The sequence below is a fragment of the Arachis stenosperma genome, chromosome 2 (assembly GCF_014773155.1).
Source record: "Arachis stenosperma cultivar V10309 chromosome 2, arast.V10309.gnm1.PFL2, whole genome shotgun sequence".
In the NCBI taxonomy this organism is placed as follows: Eukaryota; Viridiplantae; Streptophyta; class Magnoliopsida; order Fabales; family Fabaceae; genus Arachis; species Arachis stenosperma.
The window spans coordinates 104,011,961-104,023,555 of record NC_080378.1 but is presented as its reverse complement, the minus strand read 5'-3'; positions in this window follow the sequence as shown (position 1 = coordinate 104,023,555).

The window sequence follows — 11,595 nt, the reverse complement described above, 5'->3', positions numbered from 1 at the left end:
ATCGGACCGTCCGATTTTTGTCCATCAACTAACTGCTGTCACACACTTGTTAAACATCTCTGAACTCCATAAACTCGCGTTACACCAAACTAAGCATCATATGCAAAAAAAAAAAAATTAGTCTTGGAAATCAGCTAAAGATAATTAAAATTTTAAAAGACTAAATTAAAATTTGTATATAAATTTAAAAACGTAATTGAGAATTATCTCGTGATTTCTACTATCATCATTCTGAGCTACGCACGAATTAAATGCCATAAGGTATCCCCTCTTGTCTTTCCTCCATATGTAGCACCTATAGCACTATATTAGCAACAGTTTCTAGCAACACAATTTTCTCCATAGGAGCGGCAGATTTGAGCAAATTTTCACAGCAAAATCATGAAACAAAATCAAAAGCGTTATACATGGAGCAACGTGCAACACACTTGTCACTATCATAGAAATCAAGGGTGCGTTACAATTAATAATTATATATAGTAACCCTGTAAACACTACTTGAATGGAATGCTACATATTCAATCATTTCTGTACTGTATGTATTATCCTTATCTAGTGACTAATGGCACATGCAGCGTAACATAAAAATAAAAATATTAAGCATCATTGCACAAATATAGTACTATTATTACATATGAATTATGAACAACATAGAAGCAGTAAAACTCATTGTACGTAATGGTCCTCACTTTTCACGAAAACTCTAGAGGCTTTATTAGCTCTTGTTTAGTTCTTATTTAATGTTACATATTTGTACAGCACACTATATATTTCAAGATATATATCACCACAAAAATATTGTCATTTGATGATTTTGGTGGCAAAAAGCAAAATTGTTAAGTTGATTAATTCAAATCAGGGGCGGAAGGTGGTAGGTAAGGGGATGATAGTCCTTCTAATTTTAATTTTTTACATGTAAATTATATGTAAATTTTAATTTATTTTTTTTTAAATTTTATTTTAGTCTTAGTTTATTGTATAAATATTTTTGGTCCTCTCTAATATTTTATCTAATTCTGCCTCTAATTCAAATATTGGTTGAGTATATGATAATAATAATAATAATGATATATTAGCTAATTTGTTGGTATATTCCAAGTTAGATATTTAAGGATAATATAATATATGTATAGCAGATTTCATGATTAGTCCTCTAGCTAACACTTAGATGCAATGTTCTGAAAACCGGTTCGAACCGGCCGGTCGAACCGGTCGAACCGTGAACCGGTCACTGTTACGGTTCGGGCAATAACAAAAACCGCAGTATTTGAAAACCGAACTTAAACCGACGAACCGGCCGGTTACCGGTCGGTCGAACCGAACCGGGACCCGGCCGGTTTTTTAACATTGCACCAACACGGCGCCGTTTTGTGCTGCTGAGGGAACCCTAATTCCCTTTCTCCTTCGCGAGAGGGCACTTCGCACTTCGCAGCCTCCACAGCTCCACTTCCTCCTCCTCGTTCCTCCAGCCTCCACTTCCTCCTCGTTCCTCCAGCCTCCCAAAGAACAGAACACCACCCAGTCACCGCACTCACCGGCCACCGCACTCACCGCACTCACCGCACTCACCGCACTCACCACCCAGTTGTCAACTCCAGACTCCAGGAGGCCCTCAACGCAGTCACCGCCATCGCACTCGCCCTCACCGTCGTTGCACTCACGCCCTCACCGCCGTCGCACTCACGCCCTCAGACACTTCGTATGTCACCTCCGTCGAGCTCTGCCTCTGAGAAAGTAGTAGAGAAGCGTTGAAGCGTTGAAGCATTGTCCTTCAAGCTCTGAGAGAAAGCAAAAGATTTCCTCATTTCCAGGTAATTTTTAATTAGGTTATGAACATGATTTTGTGATGCAATCCGATTCTGATGAAACTGTGCTCTGATGAACTGAAGTCTGAGTCTCTACTCTCTGAAAACTGAAACTGTTATGAGTTTATTTTGTGATTACATTGATTCTGATGAACTGAACTGATGAACTGAACTCTGGGTCTCTACTCTCTGAAACTGTTTTGAATTTATTTTTTGATTTATTTGATTCTGATGAACTGTGTTCTGATGAACTGAACTCTGAGTAAACTGTTATGAGTTTATTTTTTGATTTCATTGATTCTGATGAACTGTGCTATGATGAACTGAACTCTGAGTAAACTGTTATGAATTTATTTTTTGATTTCATTGATTCTGATGACTGAACTCTGAGTAAACTGTTATGAATTTATTTTTTGATTTCATTGATTCTTATCAACTGTGCTCTGATGAACTGAACTCTGAGTCTCTACTCTCTGAAACTGTTATGAATTTATTTTTTGATTTCATTGATTCTGATGAATTGTGCTATGATGAACTGAACTCTGAGTCTCTACTCTCTGAAACTGTTATGAAATAATTTTGGGATTTCATTGATTCTGATGAACTGAATTCTGATTTTGTGAACAAAGAATTTTATTGAACCTGAGATGTTGTACTTGTACTTGTTTGTATACTCTGATTTTGGATTTTGGATGTTGTTTGTTCATTTATTGTGAAATTGAGAGTTGAGATTATTGGGTTGGATTGCTGGTAATATTTAGGTATGGAAGAAAGTATCAACCAAGACCTACCTAGGAATAATAATGCTGAAAATAATTCTGCTTCGAATGAACGTTCTCCTCCTCCCGCGAGTAACGAAAATCAATCACAAACTTGTAGTGTTAGGGGGAAAACTGATTCTGCTTGGAGATACATTGCTTTACAGAATATAAATGGAAAACCGCATTACCAATGCTTATTTTGTCTGAGTACTTTTGGGGGCGGGGGAATTAATAGAATGAAAAAGCATTTGGCGAACTTGGATCATTTTGATGATGCTATGTTGGGTTTGATTGGTTGTTTGAGGACTTTTGAACTTTGAATTTGTATTTGAATGAGATTATAACATTTGGTTTATGTAGTACTTTTAATTTGAATGATATTTTAAAGTTTAGATTAGACTATAATTATATTTTCATGTGCTTATTTACATTTTAATTATTATTTTATTATAAAACGGTTTTTACGGTTCAACCACGGTCAAACCGGTTGAACCTATAAACCAGTGAACCAGTGCCTAGAGTGGTTCGATGACCGGTTCGGTTTTCAGAACCTTGCTTAGATGAAACTAAAAATTAGTAGGTAATTCCTAACCAACATATACTCGAGAATTTATATATAGTGAAAAAAAAACTAAAAAAACAAGTTTATGGTACATGAAGTCGAAACTTTATTTGGGTGTATTGTTTCGACATATAATAGTGGTTCAGGTATTTTTTTTTTGAGTAGTGCTAGGGAGCCAATGACCTAAGTGTACAATATGTACAATGGACTAAATCTTCCATAAATAGAATAAACATCACTCATACTATCCAGAATAACCATCCGGATCACCCATACTATCCAGAATAACCACCCATAACATCTCATGTCATAAAACCACTAACTCCTGACTTTTCGGATCTAAAATTTTAATGTCATATCATGAAACCACTCATCCCAAAAGCGTAACCTAATAGGACAATGTAACACTAATGATTATATCTCTAATACTTTCTAAACCTCCATTGTACGCATTGTACGCTTAAGTCATTGGCTCCCTATACTTTTCCTTTTTTTTTTATGAATTTTTATAATCGAAAAATTTAAAGTTTGATTTTTATTATAAAAAAATAAGATAAATTAAAAAAACTTATGCAAAAAGTTTACACAAAATTAAAAAAGAGATTTTACGTGTGAAAAACGTATTAAAAATATAATTATTTATATATATTTTTATATTAATTTATAATCCAACATATTTTTAGTCTATACTACTTTTAAATATTGTTGGTTAATTGTTGATATAAAAAACTGCCCCTCTAACATTCATTTATGTATATATAAAAATTTAGGGAGCTAACTTCAATTTAAACCAACTCAAGCCAATTTTTTATAGTTTTAATTTTAAAATTCAAAAAATTAAAATAATAAAAAAATATTTTTTCTTTTTTATAACAAATCTCTTGTATTTTAATTAGTTGATTCTAGTTGGTTACCTCCTAATTAGTTCCTAACGAAATCGATGTATATATGGTTAAAAAAAAAAAGTAAATCTTGATCACAGAGAACAAAAAAAAAAAAACAAAGAAAACTTGAGAGTTGCCAATTCCATGATATCTACTAACAAGTTGTAAACGACCTGCCATCTCTGCCTTCAACATCTCTCTCTCTCGAGTGTTGAGTGAAGATAGAACACCATGAATGATTGTATTAGGTGTGAGTCATATATAACATTTTGAAATTTGAATCATATCCCATTTTTGTTACTCATTTCATCATCTTATACCACATTCTGCATATTTCTGCAATACCCTTAATAGTTCATAATAATGTGTGTAGTACCGCCAGAAAAACCGCATTTGGGAAAGGGCCTCGTACTCATCACTCATCATCAAGAATAGTGATCAAAAGCTGATCCATCTAAGGTGTGTTTGGTAACTACGTTGAAAGAGAAAAAACACGTTATAACTTCTTTAACGCTTTAATTTTTGGTTTGGCTAATTTTTCTATCTATAAACGCATAAGTGATTTTGGTTACAAAATCACGTTTACAAGAAGCAAGAATTTTTAGCTTCTGCGTTGTACTAACTGGCTTTTAGCCATTGACATTTAACCTTTTTTTTCTTTTACCAACTTTATCCTTTATACATATTACCGTATTATTTATAGAATTTTTATTATTTTTCTTTACATGAACTCTTTTTTTCTATTATTTTTCTTTTATATTTTTTACTAATTTTTTATTTGACATTATATATTTTTATAATGGTAATTTTTGTGCATTATATTTATTATTATCTTTTTATAATATAATTTATTGATCCTATTAGATAAAATAAATTAAACAAAAAAATTAACCATAAATAATAATAATACTAAAAAATTATAGCGTACCAAAAAAGAGTATTAAGAATACTAAAAATATACTATATAAAAACATATAAGAAAAAAATATAAAAAAATAACATTATAATTTAATGTCATGTCCTTTTTAGTAATTATCTATTTAAAAGTGATTTTAACTAATATTATCCAAACAATATTTATTTTATCAAAATCAATTTTACTATAGAGTTGCCAAACATAAATCATGTTGACACAAATTTACTTCTATCCAAAATCAATTTTATAAAATCACTTTTATTCAAACTCTAGTTTAACCAACTACAATCCAAACACACACCTAATAGTTAGGGTTTAGAAATGATATATACGACGATATTTAGAGAAATAATGATAATATATTACATGACTATATATGGTATTAAAAAATGATATTTGTAAATTAAAGTTAATTAGAATCAATCATTATATATTTATTTATGTATAAATATATATGTTATTTTAGTTTATTTTTAATATATATTTTATATTAATAACTGATTTTAGTATACATATAATACAAGTATATGGTATAATATATAAAATTGGTAAAATAATTAAGTTAACTATCAATTTGATATCTAAAGAATTTAATATTGACAAAAAATTATTAAAAGATATTATTAACAAAATAGCATTTGAGTGATTTAAAAATATGAAAAAAATAATTAATAAATATTATATTTTTTATAAGTGACAAAAAAAACTTTTATATTTAGCAAATGACTTATGTATTCGATACGAATTTTTATGATAATATTTGAATAAATATTTAAAAGATGCATAAAAAATTCGAAGTAAATTTTGATTTCTAATTTTTTTATTTTTTTTAAAAAGGTCATTTACAATAAAAATAATTTTTAAAAAAAATTATTTCATATAAAATTACTAAATTTTAAGAATGAAAAATCTTATTTTTTTTAATAATGCTTGCAAAAAATTATATGAAAATATGATTTTTAAATTTTTTTAATATATATAATTAATATCTAATTTTTTATCATTTTTTTAAATTTTTCTAAAATTTATTTATCATTAATATCTTTTGAGTTTATTTTTATTAGCATACTATTTTGATAATTTACTTATATAAACACAAATTTTTAATTTAAAAGAGACGAATGCAAATATCAGTATTAGAGAGTCAACTTACTCTGACAATTTTGGAAGGCAAAAAATGAATTGGTGTTTGAATGATCTCGTTGATCACCATCTCTCAACTTGAAGCTAACGCAGACAATGGTTGATGAAAGGAAGAAGACGCCCTAATATTTCCCCAATTGTTAATAATTGCTAGTGATAGCCATTTTTCTTATTTAGTGTATGGTAAAACTATTCCAATTTTTTCTTTGTCTGTTGTCTGAGTTTGGACCATTCTTTATTTTAATAAAGTTACCTATCTTAGACCAAAAAAAAATCAGTATTAACATAAATAATTTTAAACACAATAAGATACACTTATTAGTTATTAAATTCAATGCTTAGAATTTTTTCTTATCTAAATATAAATGTTCTTTTTTTTTGTCATGATCCATGGGCCAGAGCTCTGACCCGGAAGAACAACCAGAACAGAAAACACCCCATACCCGACCCCTTAGCGCCCGACCCTAACAGAGTACAGAAAAAAGAGTACAATCTGCAATGTGGCACATTTTTTTTGGGTTTACAATGTGACACATTTTTCTTTGAGAGGTGGGGATGGGATGCAACATTTGTTCAAATGAGAAAAGAAACATCCAGCCCAAAGCCTTCTCGGGCTCAAAGAGGGAAATACCACTAAGCCCGTGTCTAAAGGGATGATACTTACTGCGACTCAATTCGCTCCATTCAGATTAAACCAAAAACAAAAAACGACAAATGTAAAGTTTTTTAGTTTTTCAAAGTATTCAGTCACAGATCGAAGATTTATTTGAAAATTTGTTATTGATCAATGAATTACGATATGCATAAGATGATATTCGAATCCCCAATACTTAAATAAATTAGTGAATTAATTATTAAATCAACTGAATTTAATTTTATAAAAAAAATATAAAAAAACGTAAACTAACATACAATAAAATGAAATTGGAGAGAATCTGGCACTGACCATAAACCTTCGAAACAGTAAACCTAACAAAAATATTTTCTAAAATAATAGTATAAAAGGAAATATTTCATTAAAAATGATTGAAAAATATATATTTTTTAATTTTTAATGTATTGAATACATTAGTTTTTTTTTTATTATTGTACAATAAAAATGTATCCTTAAAACATAGAAACATAGGATAGCTAAATTCTTTTCTAAAAATAGTTAAAAGTTAACAAAATTGCGAGATGGTCAATTTGTCCAATTTCTATTAACAAAATAATTCTAAAATTTTAGGAATATTACACCATCTTGAACGGATGAATTTAAATGGGTCGGGCCAGTTGATATCCTTAATATAAGATTGAAAAAAAAAGATTAAGAAGATAGGCAAGCATTGAAATATGCATCTAAAGAATTTCAATAAAAAAAAAAAAACATCTCAAGAAGTTAGAGATTTTATGTTTGTTCACCAATCTTTAATTTAATGGAACTAAAAGAATAATATGACATCTCTTAAGCAACTTCATTAATGAATACTACACCTTACTTAGGGATGGAGGCAATAGTTGACAGGCTTAAAAAAACTGACCAATAGAGTTTATCAAACGAGATAGCTATTATGTGTGTAGTACCTCATATTCTCAGTATCAATTATTTCTGCATTTTTTCCAACATTTCTTGCAATACATATGATGAAATTGTGGTTTAAATATGATTTTAGTGAAAAAAAATAGAGTGAGATTGAAGAAGACTAAGAGAAAAAGAATTTTTCGTATGAATAAACAAACTTAAAAATTAAAAACAGAATTTCATAGTACCTATTGTTATATCTACTATTTATAGCTATTAGAATTTAAAAAATTAACTCATTAAAATCTAACTCAATATAATAAATAATTTAACTATGATTAAAAGACAATTAGTATCGTTAGTTGTGACCTCTAACTAAAATAAATTTTTTTATCATTCTATCTAAAATTACAAAAATGAATTCTATCCAAGTCTTTAGCTTAGCATAGCCCCTAACAAACCTTGAAAGTGTGTGTGGTTCAAGTATTACTTTATTATAAAGATTTCATTTTCATGAGAATCAAAGATACCTAAGGAGAAGGTGGGAATTGAAATGATGGTATTCTGAATTATTGGAATCAAATTTGCTTAGAAATAGCTTTTCAAACTTTGAACCAAATATGAAAATATAATATTCCCATCTTAAAATTTTTAAAAATTATTTATAATTTTTCTAACCACACACACTCAAAAAGTCCACTTCTACCAATCCTAGGCAACTCTCTAGCCTTATTGAAAATAGGGTTCCTCCCCAAGATGGTGATGGTGCTCTCATTGTACTTTCCATCAACAAAAGCAAAGTGAATGGCCATAAGAAGGTAAAATATTATTAATCATGTATTTTTATTTATTGTCTATAATGTTTTGACTACATATCATTACTCAATTAGTCGAAAAAGAGAGAGAGAAAACAAGAGAGGAGCAATTTAGGAAACCTTGTTGAATGCAACAGAAACAACTTTGAAGCCGTTACGCAGGTGAGGGTTGACCGTAGAAACCTAGCTAGCGGAGCAGGGCTAGCTTGGGCGTCATCTTCGTTGAAGCAGAGGAAACTGAGGTTCTGGCCGGTGGAGGCTTCGGCAACCAGTAAGAACTCCTCCAACGAGTTGTTGAGCGTGTACAAGGGGAGGTCGTGGAGGAATAGAAAATCAACAGGGAGGTCGTGGAGGAACTGGGTTCTTCTTCTTTGACAGTAACAAATAAGCGCAGAGGGGAGACGATTTGAACAGAACTTTTATTTGTCTTCTTCTTCGTGACTAGAGATAAGACGAATAGAGTTTAAAAGAAAGAAGAGTAGAATGGAGTCAAGACGAAGAGAGTTTTAGAAAAAGAAGAACATAGAGGAGATAAAGGCACTTTCTTTTTCTTCTTCCTTACTTAGACAATATCAAAAATTTTTTTTATTTTTTTATTTTTCATATATGTTTTTGTTTTGATTTTTAAGTTGTTTTAAATTTAAAAATATAAAACTAAAATTAATTGAATTATGACTAATCTAAAAAGATTAAGATAATTTTTTCTAATATAAAAAAAGATATTTAAAATTTTTTGTAAAATTAAATATTTTTTATTTTTATTAAAATATAAGAGTGGTAATAAAAATATTGATATGATATATATTAAAAAAATTTAATTACTGATATAAAAAATATAATCTACATATCGTATTTTAATTTAAGGGTCCATCTAGTGTACAGATGTGTTTTGGTACAGATTTACAGATTTTTGTTTTTATTTGGTTGTTTATTGATTTAAAAGTGTATCACTAAAAGTGTTGCTTAAAGAAAAAGTGTTACCCTTAATTGTTAACTTGGCTCTGATACCAATTTTTTAAATGTAATTTCTTTTTCAAAATTTCTATTTTCAAAATTTCTATTAACTCTTCATATTTTGCTTCGAATAAGTTTATAATTTGTATAGATTTGGTTGGTGGTACTTTATAGTTTACAATTTCATAAAAAGTATTGACAATTTCTACTATTACTAATTCTGATTTCATTTTTATAGTTTTTTTAATCTTGTTTTAATTTATAATATTCTTTTTTGCATGGATTATTGTATATAAAATCTTTTATCTGTTTGTCTTTTTCTTTAATATAATTTTCAAATCTTCAAAAACCTCTTTTATTTCTACACTTTCTGTTGTTTCTAAATATCTTTTTAATTTTTCAACTTCATTCTCCATTTTTTCTTTCAACAGCTTTAATTCTTTTAAGTCATAATATGGTTTTCCAGGCATTTATAAATTTTTTAAGTTTAGTTCCAACTTGTTTATATTTATTCTTATTTCTATCCTTTTTATTATAAGGTCATTAATTTTGAACAGAAGATTATTTAATTCCCTTTTATACCCCTTTATTTTACTTTTTAATTTTTTCGCCCTTTTTCTTTTTATTTTGTTTTCTGGTCTTTCAATCTTTGTATACTTCATTATTTATCTTAGAATTTCTGCAAATTCTATCATCGATTCATCACTATTTTCTAGAGATTCTATTAATTTTTCTAACTCTTCAACTTCTCCTTTCAATTTGTCATAGATTATTTTTAGAGCTTTAAATGCTCTTTGATTTATTTCAGAAAACTGTAAATAATTCAACCGATTTTCTCTTTCAAAGAGCTCTTGTTTCTTGTCTTGATAAGTTACATATATTTTTTCTTTATTTATTGTCATAACTTAGTGTTTAGGGTTTCATTTAATTTTTCGACCTTTTTTGTTAATTCTTTTATTTCAGAATTTTCTTCTTTGATCTTTAACTTAGATAAACTTAACGGGCTATTAATTTTGGATTCTCTTATTTGAAAATTCGATGAAACTAATTTTCCTGATGGTTCTTTTAGTAAAAGAACTGGGTTTTCAATGGCTTTATATTTTGGTATTTCTGTCTTTACAATTTTCTGAAATAATTCATCGACATAAATTCTTTCTCTATTTTTAAATATTATACTATGATGGCTATTTGTTAAAGCATAATTTATTGCATATGTAATTGAAAATGGTTCATCGTCTTGTTCCATTAGATTTTTTCTGTGAAATTTATAAGCCAAACTTATAGATCTTCCAAGATTTTCAGTTGATAAAGGTATAGCATATCCAAGATGGGCATTGAATTTAACATTTACATTTGCCAAGTTTCCATGAACAATTTCAATTATTTGATCTATTGGGTCATCAGTAATTCTTTTGTCACAGATTGCTAAGCTTATCGGTGAATTAATTCCTTTCATATATGTAGATTTGATTAAGACTTTATAGTACTAATATGAATCCATCCAATTTTAGATCTTTTTTGTTGATCCTTAATTTTCTCAATCTATTTACTCAATTCTTCATCATTTATCAAAGCTATTTCAAGTTCTCCATTGGCGGATTTTATCTTTATAGGGGCTTCAAGTTGAATTTTTCCATAGTATATTATATTTTTTCTATTAAAAACTTCTTTTAAAAGATTTTGTTTATTAAAATTTTCATTTGATTTGAGATTTAATTCTGTTTTTAGAACAGCCTGTTTTTCATTATCTAATAAGGCAGATAATCTATAATAAACAGATTCTTCCGTTAATTCTAAACTTTTTAAATAATTCATAACTAAGAGATTAGGATAAAGGCGTACCTTTCTGGAGAAAAACTTCCTTTATTTAGAATATTTTACATAAGATGTTTTTGTCTCCAGAGAGGAGATTGTAGATACTAACTCCAGAGGGGAGTTTAGAATTGGTTTTTCCTAAGGGAATTCTACTTCAGACTATAGAATCGCCTTGGCAGCTTCCTCCTTGCTCTCCTAGCATATGAGTACTCTTAGCCTCCTGCTTTCTATTGTCTGATCCCTTCTACAATTGCCTAAGCAACCTATTTATAATGGTTGGGTCTGATGGACAATTCCCATCCTTACCCTTCTTATGACGTCATTGCTTACGTCATTGTTTATTATCTTGCACCAGCTACATTGTTGGTGCTCTATGACCTAAGCGCTTACGTCACTATGCAATAATGTTGAGAGATGCTTCAGATGTGCTGTCCTCCTC